General features: G+C 46.6%; 1 long non-coding RNA gene across 1 annotated transcript; it reads left to right on the top strand.

Annotated features, from left to right (window-relative positions):
- Nucleotides 1-12,128: 12,128 nt before the first annotated feature.
- On the top strand, nt 12,129-17,558 carry LOC125962854 (uncharacterized). The gene is made up of 3 exons (XR_007474680.1): nt 12,129-12,261; nt 12,383-12,521; nt 17,185-17,558. It is a non-coding gene; the product is annotated as an uncharacterized LOC125962854 (long non-coding RNA).
- Nucleotides 17,559-17,887: the final 329 nt, after the last annotated feature.

Here is a 17,887-nt window from a genome sequence, read left to right as displayed (position 1 = left end):
TGACAAGTGTTGAGAAGAGAAAGAAGAGAAGAGAAGAGAAGAGAAAGAAGAGAAGAGAAGAGAAGAGAAAGAAGAGAAGAGAAGGTGGAGAGAAAGGCAGAGGACAAGAGCTATGGAGACAGAGGCATGGATCTGAGTGCCGTGTCTACACACCAAGGAACTCGGAGAATCGGGGCAGCTGTGAGAAGCCAGGAGAGAAGGCTGGAAGCAATTATCCCTCGGAGCTTCCAGAAGGAACCAACACCTTGATTTGAGGCTTCTGGCATCCAGAACTGTGAGAAAATACACGTCTGTGTTTGAAGCCTCCCCATTTCTGGGACGGCTGCGGCAGCCACGGTAGGAAAGTAATACATGGTCCCTGCAGACCCCTCGCTGCCCCTCCTCATGGGCCTCTGTGCAGCATCAGGGCCATCGCAGGGCCATTAACCTTGATGCTGTTTTTGGCTCGGTCCGTGGGAGCCCCAGCTGGAGCTCAGAGGCAAGGAGAAGAGTCTTTATTCTCCTGGGCTCTGCTCTGCAAGGTCCCCTGGGCTGGCCTTGCTCTTGACAGAAGTCATGACTCCTCTCCTCTCTGGTCACGGTTTCTGATCATCTCTCCCACTCGGTGTCCCTTTGGCCCAGGATTGGTAGCAGCTCTGCGGTCGCCTGCCCAAGTTCCTGCACTGTCCCTGGGGGCTTGTGTCACAACTCACACTTGCAGACTGAGTCCCTTTGTAGAGAAACCCACCTTAGATTACCTTAATACGAGGCCCTGACTCATAGGTACTGTGCCTTAAATATGCTTTTCCACCCTCATGCTTAATAGCCACACACTGGCCCATTGTGTGGTTGTGACATAAAAATGTATTTATAATCCATGATTTAATTTAACCAATCCTTTATTATTTTGCATTTAGGTGGTTTTAGGTTTTCACTTTTATTAAAAAAGTCTCCATGAGCATCTTTTCTTTTTTTCCAATTGCCTGGATTCAACTATATGTAAGGTTAATGAGAACAAAAAATCCATAAGTTTAATTAAGACTGTCAAGGAACTAATTCATTAAAGACAAATTAAAACCATGGAGTTTTTTTGTTTGTTTGTTTGTTTGTTTTGCGGTACACAGGCCTCTCACTGTTGTGGCCTCTCCCGTTGCGGAGCACAGGCTCCGGACGCGCAGGCTCAGCGGCCATGGCTCACGGGCCCAGCCGCTCCGCGGCACGTGGGATCTTCCCGGACCGGGGCATGAACCCGCGTCCCCTGAATCGGCAGGCAGACTCTCAACCACTGCACCACCAGGGAAGCCCAAAAACCATGGAGTTTTGTTTATATAAAATTGTAGTCAAAAACCTAGGAAAACGTCCAGGAATACCCTGTTGATTAGTTTGTTCTTGAGATATAATTGACACATAACATTATATTAGTTTCAGGTGTACAACATAATAATTTGATTTTTGTATATACTGTGAAATGATCACCACAATGTCTAGTTAGCATCCATCACCTCACATAGTTGCAAATTTTTTTTCTTGTGATGAGAACTTTTAAGACTTACTCTCTTAGCAACTTTCAAATATAATATAGTATTATTAACTAAAGTCACCATGCTGGGCTTCCCTGGTGGCGCAGTGGTTAAGAATCTGCCTGCCAATGCAGGGGACACGGGTTTGAGCCCCAGTCTGGGAAGATCCCACATGCTGCAGAGCAACTAAGCTTGTGCGCCACAACTACTGAGCCCATGTGCCACAACTACTGAAGCCCACGTGCCTGGAGGCTGTGCTCTGCGACAAGAGAAGCCACCACAATGAGATGCCAGCGAACCGCAATGAAGAGTAGCCTCCACTCACTGTGACTAAAAAGAAAGCCCCCATGCAGCAATGAAGACCCAACGCAGCCCAAAATAAATAAATAAATTAATTTTTTTAAAAGATACAGTGTTAAAAAAAATAATAAAGTCACCATGCTGTACATCACATCCCCAAGATTTATTTTATCAGTGAGCATCTTATAGTCAAATCATTTGATGGAGCTGTGATTATTTAAAATAAATTTCTAGAAATGCATTAATTTGATCAAATAATTTTAAATGATTAATTAACAACTTATTTAATATTACTATTTAATATTAATTTCTACTTTATTAATGATTTAATCCAAAAACTCTTGATGCATATCATAAAATTGCTCCCTAGAACTGTTATATCAACCTACAATCCCATCAGGAACATAGGAGAATACCTATTTCCTTGCACCAGCTCTCATCAACCTTGTTGGATAATTAAGGAAACCCAAAGATCTAGTTGTCTCAGATTTTGCTGCTACAAAAATGCAAAGCTGTTCATTGAGAATGTGAGGGCAAAAGAAATTAGCTTTCTGAGCAGTGACTAGAGCTTCCCGGAGTGGAAAAGCATCCTAGATGAGAGAAAAACAGGCGGCACCTCCACTGCAGGGCTATCAGGAGCTTGTCTGAAATAGTTTGTAATGAATGGTTTAGGTCAATGAGAGGGTGATTCCAATTAAGGAATTTTAGCAGAGAGAGGAAGGCAGCTGCTGGCTTGAGTAAGTGAATGGCCATTATTGTCTGAGATTAAAGCAGCAAACCCCTGAAATAAAGAACGCATTGTTTGGAAGACCTGATTAAGAACGCGTCTGAAAACAGACGTCAGCGTATAGGGGAGGGTTGTTCTAACTATAGAGTTTGTGATTTACACCATGACACTGACCTTATCTTGAGTGAGTTATGATATTTTCTGGGTCTCAGCCAAGAGAGCTCTCACTGAGCTGACCTCATTGTGATAAAATGATCAGAGCTCGGGTTTGTCAACGCCATCTATCTGGGCATACCCAGGAAAAATAATAAACGAGCAACTGTGTAGTGCTTAGATAAAATCTCATTAGGAGGCCTTTGCAGTGAGATGGTGGGAACTGAATCATGGTGACCTAATTCCATAACCTATTCTGAAATCTCAGAATCATTCTCTGCTATTCCAAAAACAATTCTGCCTAGAATTAAAATATATCTGTTGTAAAGTCACTTTGTGTTTCAAGTGGAATCACGAACAGATCTGAACTATGCAATGTTGGATGGGTACAGAAAAGAGTTGTGACAAAAGTCTGCACTGGAGCCAGCGTGGGACCTTGGAGGGCTGTTCAAAATCCCAAGGAAACAAATTGTTCATCCACAAAATCCAAGTCTTGCAGATGGGAAAGTTAATATGTATTCAAGACCTAAAAGAAATCAAGCAATAGGAAAGAAAAGATGTTTAAATGAAAGTTGAAAACAGAACCCACCACATGGATGGACTTGAAGGGCATTGTTCGAAGTGAAATAAGTCAGACAGAGAAGGACAGATACTGTGTGAGCTCAGTTCTACGTGGGACCTAAGAAATGCAACAAACCAGTGACTGGGACAAGAACAAAAGCAGACTCACTAAGAGAACAAACTAGTAGTTACCAGTGGGGAGAGGGAAGGGGGGAGGGGCAGCATAGGGGTAGGGGTGTAAGAGATACAAACAGTTAGGTATAAAATAAGGTACGAGGATATATTGTACAACACGGGGCATATAGCCCCCCCAATTTTTGTTTTTTAAAGAACAGAAAGAAGAAGAAAATCCACCATTGTGAAGACCACCCCCATCCTCAGATAAGTCTACCTTGAGTTCAGCATGACCATGGCTTTCTTTTCTTATGTCTAACCTTCACCTCTTCAATACCCAAGTCTCCATATCCTCCTGGTACTCCCTCCTTCCCTCCCTTCGTTCCTCCTTCCTTTATCTATTCCTTCCTTCCTCCCTTTCTGCTCACCATCCACAGGCAAATAGACGTTCACCAAGGACCTACAAAGCACTGTTCCCGGGGCTGAGGCACTACAAATGTCCAAAGGACATGGTCTGCAGCTCAGCCCCTCTGCCCTTTTCCAGAGGTGGTGTCCAATGGCCATTCTCTCTGGGGAATCCAGACGAAAGCTCTGCTGGAGCCCAGGGCCACCTCAGCTGCCTCCTGGGTTGGTCCCTGCTATTCATCCTCATCACCTCCCACTCCATCCCCACCTGGACCTGAGTGATGGACCACCAGACCCTGGGGCACTTATGGAGCCGCTGATGCTTTGTGGCTGACACCCACGCCTGTGGGGGGGATTGTGGCAGTCTTGGTCCGAGGAATGTCTGGGCTGAAGGAAGGAGGCGTTTTTTTCTTAGACATTAATATTTTTCTAAGATATTAATAAGAAGCAGTATATTACAAGTGGGATTCATTATGTATGGCTTAAGACAATGGAATAATCTACATCTACCCCTATAGTCTATAATTATTCACCCAAAAAAGGAACAAATTGGCAAGAAGTCAAAGGAGCAAAAAGATGTCAAAGAGGAAGAGCAGCTCCTCCCACCGTCATGCCCCTCACGCCTTCCTGACCGCCCCCCTCACCCCGGTCTCCCCCCGCCCCACAGGCACCAGATGAGGCATCAGGTTCATTCGAGCAAGGGGCTGGGCTCTGGTGTCTGTGACAATAGAACTCTAGCTTCTCTTCCTCTCCTTCACTCTCAAGAAATAGCATCAAGAAGGATGTCTCCCCATCATGTATCTATCCATCCCTCAGCCCAGCATGGTGTTTAAAAATACAGGCTCAGCAGGACATGGAAGCAACCTAAGTGTCCATCGACAGATGAATGGATAAAGAAGATGTGGCACATATATACAATGGAATATTACTCAGCCATAAAAAGAAATGAAATTGAGTTATTTGTAGTGAGGTGGATGGACATAGAGACTGTCATACACAGTGAAGTAAGTCAGGAAGAGAAAAACAAATACCGTATGCTAACACATATATATGGAATCTAGAAAAAAAAACGGTTCTGAAGAACATAGGGGCAGGAAAGGAATAAAGACGCAGATGTAGAGAATGGACTTGAGGACACGGAGAGGGGGAAGGGTCAGCTGGGACAAAGTAAGAGAGTGGCATACACATATATACACTACCAAATGTAAAATAGATAGCTAGTGGGAAGCAGCCGCATAGCACAGGGAGATCAGCTCGGTGCTTTGTGACCAGCTAGAGGGGTGGGATAGGGAGGGTGGGAGGGAGGGAGACGCAAGAGGGAGGAGATATGGGGATATATGTATATGTATAAGTGATTCATTTTGTTATAAAGCAGAAACTAACACACCATTGTGAAGCAATTATACTCCAATAAAGATGTTAAAAAAAAAAATACAGGCTCAGGAGTCCAGCTGCCTGAGTTCAAATCCTGACCCCAATGTAGAGTATCTGTGTGACTGACCTTGAGAATGTTGCCCAAAATTTCTGTGCTTTATTTTCCTCCCCTGTAAAATGAGTCTGCTCCTAGTCTGGGGACAGGGCTACAAGGCTTCCCAAGGCTGTTGGAAGGACTGAAGGAGGTAAGGCATGTAAAGGGCTTGAGGTCAATGCCTGGTGCATAGTAGGAATACATACATGTTGTCTCTTATGAGCCATGTAATGTTTATCAAACACCTACCGTGTTTCAGCAGCAGGGACATGGCCCCTTCCCTCAGCCTCCTGGAAAATAAACAAGAAAGCCACACAAGACGACCAGCACAGCCATCAGTGCCAGGGGAGCAAGACAGGTGACCATCCAAGCCAGTCTGGAGCAGAGGATGAGACTCAAGGAAGACTTTCCAGCGGGAATGACCCGTACATTGAATTCCTACAGATATTCACTCAGTAAGAAAGACGGGGACAGGAGTGGGGAGAAAACACCAGAGAACAAGAGATATTTGCTGGTGGTTCTGTAAGGTTAGAGCAGATCATGAGGACTCCTGGTGGCGGAGAAGACACAGCCTGACCAGGAAGGGTCTTTTCTGCCATCTAAGGGATTTAAACTTTATCCTAAAAGCCAAGGGAAGGCCCTCAAGGATTTTAAACGAGCCGACCCCCTGAAGGGTTAACAAACCAGCGTTCTACCATCCACCATCATCTTGATAGTGTATCTGAAGGAAAACTTGTGCTTTTCTTTTTCATCTCAAAAGTATTTGTAGTAACACTTGTCTGGGTCTTGAATGGTGGCCGATTTTTCCTGCAGCAGTAGTTACGATTTCATATAGGCAACTAGTTCGATGATAAATGCTTGCTCCTGCGAGATGTTTTCCCCATTTCTTTTCTCGTCTTGTGCAATCATCTCCAAAAAGGGCCCGCCAATTGTATTTCTTCATCAGAGGTCCCCGATGTGGATGGACACGAGGTGGGGCCTTTTGCTGCATTTAGGGCAAACCACTTGGCTGAGCTGTCAAGTCAGTGAGAAAGTAATCAGCAGATTTATTTGAGGAAATGTATTTGTGGTGCTAAATGGCTGTTCTCAATGGGGCCATTATCTGGCCTTTTCGCTGTTGCTATAAATGTCCCTCCAGAACATGGGTACCCACAGTGAGTCTATCATGCTTCCCGGACATGAATTGGAGACAATATTTATGCTAGTTCCAGTCAATGCACACGCATGTGCTTGGGTAATTTCAGTCGTGTTTCTTGAATGCTTATGCACAAACTCAGTGCCAGATGCTTTGTAAATGTTTCCAGGGCATTCAAAGGCAGAAAGGGGAAAGAGCAGAGATTCGTTGAATAGTCAATGGAGTCTAGGGGTTGAAAGGCAACCCTAAATTATTCATAGCTTGGAGTAAGCTAAGAAAAAATCATAACTATACATCCCAGGGTCACTTCAAAGGATACCATCTTTCTTCTGGACCTGGTGGGGTGGGGGGGTGCCCTCTGCACTAGAGGTGAGTGAGAAACAGCCCAGCTGAGCGGGTAACTTCCAGGGGACCATCTTCCAGAAGCGAGAGGCCAAAATGTCTTAGGCTTGAGCCCCTGAAGGGTAGGCACTGCCCTCCAAATGGAAACTCTTAGCTTCCGTGGTTCTATACCCCGCCCTGCAAATACACGCTGAGGCATGGCTGCTTCGAGATTTCTTATGAAATGTCTGTGCCAAACCCCCAAATAACTTTTCCATAGGTTCTTGTTTTGCTACCCCACCTCTAAAGTTTGTACAACAGAAATGGGGACAGATTCTGAAAGAACGTACCAGTTTTGATTTATTTAACAACTAATTGTGTACGTATAGGGATAAGCATGGGTATACAGAAGTGTAGGAAATATCCACCTGCTATCTATGCATGAGAAGGGGAAATTCGTGTTTTAAAAAATTAAATTACTATAGAATTTTCCCATTCTAGGAAAAAAGCAGCACTCAAAGCATGCACATAGGCGTAAGAAAAGATGCATGGGCCTTTGGGTCAGGAAAGGTGACATCCCCTGTCCAGTCTCTATGGGTTGGGATTAGGCAGGCAGGTGAGGGCAGGAGTGAGAGAAAACAAAACGGCTCTGCTTAATAGACTAAGGGGAAGGCAGGCAACGCTCGAAAAAGACTTCGTGGGTGTGGGTGACGGAAGGAGGAACAGATATGGAAGAAAAGAGACATGCAGAGAAAACATGACAGCAGACGCCAACACCAGAGGGACAGCCAGTGAGAACCCCATAGGAGGGAAGGCAAAGGAACTTGAGGGTTGTGATAGTTGATATATACAGTCATCCTTCAGTATCCAAGGGGGGTTGGTTCATTCCAGGAGCTCCACAGATACCAAAATCCATGGATGCTCAAGTCCCTTATATAAAATGGTGTATTATTTGCATATAACTACACACATCCTCCCATTTATTTTATTTTTATTTATTTATTTTTGGCTGCATTGGGTCTTTGTTGATATGTGCAGGCTTTCTCTAGTTGTGGCGAGCGGGGGCTACTCTTCACTGCAGTACACGGGCTTCTCATTACGGTGGCTTCTCTTGTTGTGGAGCATAGGCTCTAGGCACATGGGTTTCAGTAGTTGTGGCATGCGGGCTCAGTAGTTGTGACTCGCAGGCTCTAGAGTGCAGGCTCAGTAGTTGTGGTGCACGGGCTTAGTTGCTCTGTGGCATGTGGGATCTTCCCGGACCAGGGCTCGAACCTGTGTCCCCTGCATTGGCGGGTGGATTCTTAACCACTGTGCCACCAGGGAAGTCCCCTCCCGTTTATTTTAAATCATCCCTAGTTTAAGAAAAATGTTATAGATGATCTTATTTGCAAAGCAGAAATAGAGACAGAGACTTAGAGAACAAATGTATGGTTACCAAGGGGGAAGGGGGATGATTAATTGGAAGACTGTGATTGACATATATACACTACTATGTATAAAATAGGTAACTAATGAGAACCTACTGTAGAGCACAAGGAACTCTACTTGGTGCTCTGTGGTGACCTAAATGGGAAGGAAATCCAAAAAAGAGGGGATATATGTATGCGTATGGCTGATTCACTTTGCCACACAGCAGAAACTGACACAGCAGTGAAAAGCAACTATACTCCAATAAAAAAAAAATCTCTAGTTTACTTATAATACCTAATACAATGTAAATTCTATATAAACAGTGGTAAATACTATGCCAACAGTCGCTGGTGTGACAAATGCCAGGTTTGCTTTTTTGCAACTTTTTGAATTAAAAAAAAATTATTCTCCGTCTGCAGTTGGTTGAATCCACTAATGCAGAACCCGTGGGTACGGAGGGCAGAGCATAGCTGCAAGTCTTTGCCTATTCTGAGCAGCGCTGTAAGAGTCTTCTTAGGGCCTAAACATTCATCAGGTTCCAGTGCTGTTGATGCTTTGGGGAATGAGAGAGAGGTGTGTTTAGGGTGGGCAAAGCAGTGTGGGTAGACAGAGCAGCCTTAGGAAGCAACAAGATCGATGGATCACCCAGATTCAGTAAAAGCAGGAATCTACCAACAGGTGACTGTGGGAATAGAGTGCATACCCCCTTCCTCCAAATCTGGGGGAGTCATCAGAAATCTTGGTGAAACGATGAACATTCTATAGCCAGAGTTTGACATAGGGCCTCAAGCAAGTCTGTTTGGATATGAAAGAAAAAGGATGATTTGCAAAAGCCTGGAGGACTTAGAAGCATCCAGGCAGCTGACACTGGTTACAATTTGGCATAATTATGTGTGTGAATCAAAAGGAGAGAAGCCCTCGTGATTCATCCTTTCCAGATTTGCTCTTCTAAGTGTTCATTGGGCACCGACTCAACCTATAGCCTGTGATGCCATTTTATTTCTCTGACTTTTTAAAAAGTCTTTTCAGTTTTTTTGTCTGCTACAAAGGAGAGCGCCTTTAGTAGACAGAATTCCTTCTTTTTAATTCCTTCAATTAATGATGTGCTAGTTTCTCGTGTTCTCTGATCGAAGCCATTTTTCCTCCTTTCACAAGTGCGATGCATAATTGCCCTGTATATGGAGAAAGGCCAAATGGGAATGAACAATTACATTGTTTTTCAAAATGGAAGTTATTTTCTTGGGCTTTCACACTATAAAAGGAACATTTTAAAGAAACTTTTGTTAAATCAGACAATACAGAAAGCTAAAGAGGAAAATCAAAATACCTGATTTCCTACCACACAGCTTTTTTTATTTTACAAAAATTCCGTGATAGATGGTGCACAGTTGTGCAATTGACTTCGTTTCTCTCTAGCTCTGTTGTGTGAATATCTTTCTATGTCAATAAATGTGGAGCATCATTCTAAATGGCTGCATAGTATTCTGTTGGATAGAGTCCCTTCATTTATTTAACCAGAGTCTCATCTGTAGACATTTTAGAAGCAATGAAGAGATAAATGGCCTTTTACCAATATTTTTGCACATTTGTCCTATTGTTTCCTGTGGATACATCCTAGAAGTGGGAGGTAGTGACTAATTCATTAACACATGTATTGAACGCCTACTAACACACATCTCTATTGACACTGAGAAAAGAGCAATGATCTAGACAGACAAGGTCCCTCCTTCAGAGTGGTGAGTCTGGTAGAGAATTTGAGTATTAATTAAACAAGGAATTCAAATATAGTGTGATGAGTGCTTTCATGGGGGAGGTACAGATTATTTTGGTTCAAAGGAAATGCACTTTTAAAAAGGCTCTTGGGCTTCCCTGGTGGCACAGTGGTTGAGAGTCCGCCTGCTGATGCAGGGGATGTGGGTTCGTGCCCCGGTCCGGGAAGATCCCATATGCCGCGGGGCGGCTGGGCCCGTGAGCCACGGCCGCTGAGCCTGCGCGTCCGGAGCCTGTGCTCCGCAACGGGAGAGGAAGCTGGACCCTGTCCCCAGGGGCTGCCACCAAAGGGAATCACCCTCTGACAGTTCAGAGAGGGACCCGTGACTGCTGTTTTTATCACAGCTCTTGCTGAATTTTTACACTTCAATGGGAGAATAATATCATTCTTTGATTTAATTATAGTAGAGCTTTTCTCTTTCCAAGCAAGAAATCCGTCGCGATAGGGCCCAGTGAGAAAATATAGAGGCTGTTCTAAGCAGCCCTGATAACTGGGACCCAGAGCCACATCTGAAGGGCAGTGTCTCCGGTTTTTGATTAATTTCAATACGGTTCCTGTATTATTGTATTTTCCTTGTGTTTTCGTGAATGAATTTTTCACGGATGATTGGGTTATTTGTGCTCTCTCTCTGACAGGAAAGATTTGGGCCCTTGCACAGGAACCACGCAGCACGCCCAAACCTGAAGCCAATCAATGCCGAGCTAAACCTAACCCTGGGCCAGTGGTTTGTAATGGCTCTGCCGACAGATAGGCAGCACGCACGCACACTGCCATTCAGACCAGTGCTGGGACTGACCAGTGGGGACAAATCAAACCTCGGCTCCAGGGTTGGTCGGTTGGTGTTGAAAACAAATTGTTGGGATTTGGAAAAAGATTCAATCATGTGTGAGTTATTATAGCTTGACAGTCCTCATTATTGGTTTATTGACTTTTATTTTTAGACTTTAAAACTCTTCCCATTGCAACCCTTCAGGGCACACAGACAGTAGCAATAAAATTACACAACCAGCAAGCTACAACGGCCAGCCAGAGCGCCAGCTTCCGAAATTGTTCAAAACCAATCTCACTGTGGCCTCCTCGTGGATCAAATCCGGAGTAAACATGCATATTCTTTGCTCTCTGTCACCAAAGGTCAGAATACACCTCAGACATGGGAGGCCGGCAGAATCAGTGCAGTTTGGGACTGAAACTGGGTCTACAGTACAGCAAAAAGGAGAGCTGGGCCCTCCTCAAAAGTTTGCTAGTTGAATGTTGACGGCTAGGAGCCGGAGTCCTCACCTGGGTACCAGAGAATAACGGAGACCAGAAACAGGGAGTCAGAGGCCCCGGTCTGGAACAAGTCTGGAACTTTCCAGCCATGCAATCTGAAAGAAAAGAGGACTGGGAAGGCGGAGGGAGACTGGCCGGACTCACCACTCATCCAAGGCACGTTTATTGGGTCCATGCGTGTGCTAGGAATTGTGCTAAGCACGGTGGATACAATTGTGAGCAGCAGAGACAGAGGCCCTGCTTTCCTGGTCATGTTGGTGATATGAGGATGGGCAGACAATGTAACGGTGTGACAACTAAGGCAGAGGAGAAATTCAGGAGGCCGCGGCCGCAACACCGACTGGGGGGCCGGGACAGCGCTCCCAGCAAGGCTTCCGGGCTGACGCCTAAAGGCTGGATGGGGGCGGCCGGGCGGTGGCAGGGAAAGTGCTGCAGGCGCAGAGGAGGGGACCATGGGTGCCCGGGCCCGAATCCGCAAACCCGGCGGGAGGAGGGCGGACCAGCGAGCGACTCCTGCCTCACCCCGCTTCTCCCCGCGCCCCAGCCCCCGGGCCGCCCCCGGGGCCCCCGCCTGCCTGCCGCCGGCTCCAAGATCGCGCCCGCCTTTACTGCGGGCCGGGGGAGGGTGGCCCGGCCGGATGAACTTGACCCGGGGGAGGGTGGCCCGGGGAGAGGGTGGCCCGGCAGGGGGAGGGTCCGGGTGGGAGTGGCCCGTCCAGGGGGAGGGTGGCCCAGGTTGGGGATGGTCCGGGGGGCGGAGGCCCTGCCGGGTGAACTTGGCGGACGAGGGCGGCCCGGGGAGGCGGAGAGCCCGGACGGCGGGGCGGGGGGCGGCCGGCAGGCGGCGTCCTCTCCTCTCGCTGGGGCCCGGGGCCTGGGGCCGCGGCTGCCAATTTCTCGAAGGCCCGGCGGGGTCGGGGGAGGGAGTGGCTGGCAGCTGACCTGACAGGAAACCCCGAGCGTTCGATCGTTCTGTTAGTTGGTTTGGGGTCTGTCATTTCCCGTAAGTTATTTGTTTCCCTGTTAGGTCCGGAGGATATTTGTGGACAATTTAGGAGAGCTTCCGGATCTGAAAACAATCCCCGCTAACCCGGGTGGGGAAGCGCTTGCGTAGCCCCGAGGCCTTAGGTAACCACCCGACACGGCCCTCCCGCCCGCCCCGTCCGGGCGCTCCCTCGCTACTCCAGCGCCTTTCCCTCTTCCTCCCTTTGAGCTGATCTGGCTGCCTCTTCCCCTGCTCTGTACCCAGTTCTCCAGCAACACCCTGGCCTCCACGCAGCTGAGAACGATGGAGAAGAACAACCCTGCGCTCGCTCGTCCGGCTTTCAAGCCCTGGTCAGGGACGTCTAGGGGGCCAGGCGCTGCCCAGGGATCCTGCCTCCTGTCCTGTGAGTTCACTCTTCCCTCATTTTGATGGATGTTTTGCAAATTATCTCCCTCCCAGACCCCCAGATCCTCTTCTGTGGATCTGATGGAGGCATCAAAAGAGGACTTCCATAAAGGCCACCCCACACCCACCCAGCTACCCATATACCTGGTCGTTCCCGCCATTACTCTGGGCGAGCTGCCGGTGCACCACCCTGATCCCACCCTGCTCCTTGTTCAAGGACGTCACACCAGCAATCAGCCCCTCTCTCTCCTGCATCACCAACTGTTCCCTTTCTGTTGGACCAGTCATTCCCACCAATGCACAGATGTTCTTCGCATTTTACACAAACAAAAACAATAACCAAAAACAAAAACAAAACCGAGGAAAACACATGTCCCTCCCAGCCTGCGCCTCGGTTCTCCACTCCCTCCATTCACAGCAAAACTTCTCAGAAGATTTGTCTCTGTCTCCGGGTCTAATCTGTAATCAAATCTTGTCGGTCTTACCTTCCAAATGTACCTAATATGATACCTCACTACCTAGCACTTCTGCAGCCAACACCCAGGTCCAGGCCCCCATTGCCTGGGTTGCGCGGTAGCCCCCTGCCTGTCTCCCGCTGGGCCTGCGCTCCCTTCCAGCGGAGGGCACCACAGCAGAGCCTTCCATTCACACTCAGAGTAAAAGCCTTGTGTAAGTAAAAGGCCTATGTAACCCTCACAGCCCCCCACACCCCTCCCTCCACTCTGACCCTGTCTCCTAACCCCCCGACTGAGCCCCGGCCAAAGGGCCCCCTTACTAGAAAGCTTTTGCCCCACAAGGGCCCTCCCCTCCTTCGGATCTCTGCTTCAATGTCCCCTCGTCAGGGCAGCCTCCTCTAAGAGCCTACTTAGCGTTGCTTCCACGTTCATTTCCTAATCCTCTTCCTGCTTACGTTTCCTCCGTAGAGTTTAGCACCGTCTGATATCCTATATATTTTCTTATTTACTTTATTGCCTTTCTCCCTCACTAGTTCTGTGAGAGCAGGAATTTTTTATTTGTTTTTGCCCAACTCTGTCTCCAGTAGGTGATAGTGCAATTGCTCCATGAATGGCAGATATTATTAATTATTATTATTATTATTATTAAAGTGTTCCCAGGAATACAACCAAAATAGGTGGCTTTAACTCTAACCCACTTTACAAATTTGAGATACATTAAACACAACAGCTAAACTCCAAAGATGGATCTCTGATGGGCTACAACGCCTGACGTCCATGCCTGTGTATAGTCCTGTCCCCTTGAATCTGGTTTGGCCCTGTGACTTCCATGTAGACAACAGAATGCAGCCTCAGTGGCACTGAGTTCCGAGGCCAGGTCAGAGGAACCTCGCACTATCTACCATACTCATTGGACGGCATGCTCTCAGGGAAGCCACGGCCTGAAAGAAGGTCTACCACCCTGAGATCGCTAGGTTGTGAGGAGTCCCACGCTCCTGGAGAGAGGCTGGAGAGAGAGAGGCACCCAGCCAACCCCCAGCTCTGCAGTCATCCCAGCCTACACACCACATGTGACCAGAGAAACCTTGGACGTCCAGCCAAGTGCCTTCAAGTGACTCCAGCCCCAGCCAGCATCTGATGGCAAGCTGCACGAGAGACCACAAGGGAGAATCACACAGTCGAACCCAGCCAAGCCACTGAACCCTGTGAGAGAAAAATATATTGTTGTTTCAAGCCACTGAGTTTTGGGACGGTTGGTTACACAGCAATAAATAACCAGACAGAGGACAACCCCAAAGTCAGCACCTCCTAGTGCCTATACAGCACTCAGATTTGCCCAGGCTGATCAGCATATGTGATCTGCTTAAAGAAACTCCAACATGAGAAATTTTGTTTAAAAGAGATAAATTAAAGGCTTATAAAGAGCATTGTCTTATTAGCAGTGCAGCTTCCAATGGACGCATCCATTAAGAGGGTCACGGCTACTTATCAGAAGCCTATGAGCAGAAAAACAGGAAGAGAAATGTGGGAAATAACTACCTTTTAAAGGTAATTAGGTACCAAGGTAAAGCATTCCAGAATTTATAGTGTAAGGAAATGAGAAAATTAGGCAGTGACCAAAATTGAACTCACCTTCCAGGAACAAACACAGATATCAGATCACGTTAAGTATACTTATACTTCACAAGTTAAATCTTACAGCCGTCATAATCCAAGTTGCTTCAATCCTCAACCTGCTTCAGCTTCTATTAACCAGCCTAGGACAGGACCAAGGAGAAACTGAATTGAAAACTGGATTTTCCAGGCCGGTGGTCTATAGAGCCCCACTTCACCAGACTGTTGCCAAACTTCTACTGTATCTAACACCGCTGAAGAGGACCTTCTACTATTTATGCAAGGCTTAATAATTCCATCGTTCAGTCAGGAGATCCGTTAACTCATGAAACCATCAAAACATGTAGAATAAAGTTGCATGCTTTGGAATATTATGGAAAATTACTGAAGGGTTAGAAAAGGTTTACCCTTTGTGTTTGTAAATCATCAAAGCATTTGCCAATTTTGGATTCTCTCAACAGAATCAGAATACTACAGAAGAACTATAGTGAGTGAACAGTGGAAGAACGAATAGCATTCAGTTCAGGGCTAGAAAAAGGACTCCTTACCCCACAGGAAAGCCCGGTCAGTGTGTGGGCAGAAATCCAACAGTTCTAGTATTCTCATAAGGAAGTGAGCTGCAGGGTTGGTCTGTCCTGTGACTGAGGAAGAATAAAATAAAGGCTTTGATGTTTTTATTTAAAGCTTTTGCTCAATGATTCCATAAGAAGATCCATTAACCCATGAAACCATCAAAATGTGTCAGGAGTACAATAAAATCACACACTTTTTAGATATTATTGAAGATTTAGGGAATGTTTACCCTTTTGATAATTGGCATTTTCCCATAATCAGATGGGTTGAACAAGCCCTTCACATGAGCTGGGCATGAATAGAAGAAAATAGAAGTGAGTGAAATCTGTGAGATGTGGGATTTTCTTCCTTACTAGATGGTTGTTTATATTTCCCTTAAAAAACTGATATCCTCTGGCAAATGTCTCTAGGACAAAAAGCAAAGCCTAGTTCTGACAAAGAATTCTTCTACTTTAAAAGTGCTGGCCATACTTAGACGTTGAGAATTGAAATGTGAAGTCGTCTAGGTAAATGGATTGGTTCTGTAGAAAGAAAACTAATCAGGCTTCTGGAGTTCTCGGGTCCACCGTCAGCTCCAAGCAAGGTCTTGCAGGAAAGATGCTCCTGGTGCCTCATGAAGATGGAACAGGACGGGAGAAGGATTACGAGGTAGGAATGCTTTGGGGATTTTAAGAACTGCGAGGCACTTTAGTAGTGAACATTTCAGAAATAAGATAGACCCAATAAAAGAACTAATGGAGGACAAATGATGGAATGGAGACCACTGGGGAGATGGAGCTAAAAAGCCCACAAAGAATTGGAAAGAAAAACACAGCCAGAGAGGGCTTCCCTGGTGGCGCAGTGGTTGAGAGTCTGCCTGCCGATGCAGGGGACACGGGTTCGTGCCCCGGTCCGGGAAGATCCCACATGCCACAGAGCGGCTGGGCCCGTGAGCCATGGTCGCTGAGCCTGCGCATCCGGAGCCTGTGCTCCGCAATGGGAGAGGCCACAACAGTGAGAGGCCCACGTACCGCAAAAAAAAAAAAATAGATGCCGATGCTTTCTTCTGAAAAAAATAATAATAAGATCCTATGAACGTTTAGTTAGAGAAGAAACAAAAAAAAGATGTCCAATAGATGCTAGTTCTTCTCTGCCTGCCTACCCATCATGCCCCTCCTCAGCTGGTGTTGGGACTCTTCATTCCTGTCCCAACCACCCCATGTAGGATGTTAACAGTGTATTTCAGGGATTAAGTAATGGACAGAGCCCTAAGTACATGCTGAGTTCTGAGCCCTAAGTAAGCACGTGGATTAAGGTGAACAGTTCGGCTGACAGTGGAAAAGCACCAGAGGCCAGTTATCTGTTTGCTTAACACTCGGTATGTTTAAATGTATTTTATGGGTTTAAAAACAAAAAAAGTTCTACTCTTTTTTCAATAACAAATGTATAGTGTTTAGCCAATGTATAGTTTATAATGGGAGAAATTGGGCTTCCTCCCTCCCTCCCTCCTTCTTATTTTCTTCCGTATTTAAAAATCTAACCACTGTCTATAGTATGATTTTAGAATATAAGATGATTACCAAATGCATGATGGAACCCGTTTTCCTAGGTCTCACCAATGTTTGGAGGAGGTAGTATTAAGAGTAATCACCAATTTGCAAAGGCTCTTGCTGCTACCTGCTAGCACAAGAAGGCCACCTCGCTGTGGCCCCTCTCAAGAACTTCCTGGCATGCTCAGGGAGTGCCCCCTGTGTACTTCTCCAGGCCGCCAGTGCCCCACCCGCTCTAGCACTTCCTGCTGGGGCTGACACTGTGTCACCAGGCACCATGCCTCATCTTCTCACCCCCAGGGTACAGCTGTTCCCTGCCGGTGAGGTCACTGATGTCCTGAGTTCTCATTGTGGGAGAGTATTGGAGAGTAAACTGTGCCAGAGGGAGGGAGTCTCAAAGCACTGCTGTTTCAGCCCCAGGATTTTACGGAGTGTGTTACAATAGATCATTCCATTTTATACTCATACATTTTATTCTCTCTGTCTCTAGACATGCGAGTGTGAAGCAGACTGGGCCCGGAACAGGTTAGGGGAACAGCTCCCCCGGACCCTCCCGCCCAAGCCATTCAGAGCCTCTTCTTGGGCAACTTCTTCCCCTTGAATGAGTCTCTTTCCAGGAAGCTCCCCAGCTTTTGCAGATAGAGTTGCGTCCATTCACCAGTTCCCCAGCTGTAACCCAGGCTGAGTTCCTTCCTGGGAAGCTCCTCAGGCCCCCAGTATACACTTCTGTGAGATGCCGCTGCCTGTCTGTCGTGGACAACAGAAGAGCACCGTTCAAGTGAGAGACCCACGGCGTGGGCTCACAAATAAGCTATTTGGGGTAAACTTATTTTTCAAAAATTGGCACTTGCCTGTTTAATTATTCCTTAAGGCATAAATGTTCTATCATAAAGAATGATTTTAAAATGAGTTGGGCAATCACTTAAAAGATAACTGGTTGCAATAGTCCTGTATTCCAGTAGCATCTTTTTACAGATAACGCTATGGTTTCACCCCTTTTTTGTTTTTGTTTATTTTTAATTAATTATTTTATTTATTTATTTTTAGCTGTGTCGGGTCTTTGTTGCTGCGCGCGGGCTTTCTCCAGTTGCGGCGAGCAGGGGCTACTCTTTGTTGCGGTGCGCAGGCTTCTTATTGCAGTGGCTTCTCTTGTTGCGGAGCACGGGCTCTAGGCGCCCGGGCTCAAAGTTGTG

The sequence above is a fragment of the Orcinus orca genome, chromosome 21, assembly GCF_937001465.1.
Source record: "Orcinus orca chromosome 21, mOrcOrc1.1, whole genome shotgun sequence".
NCBI lineage: Eukaryota > Metazoa > Chordata > Mammalia > Artiodactyla > Delphinidae > Orcinus > Orcinus orca.
The sequence above is the reverse complement of the archived record's forward strand: the minus strand, read 5'-3'. Positions and strand labels throughout refer to the sequence as shown.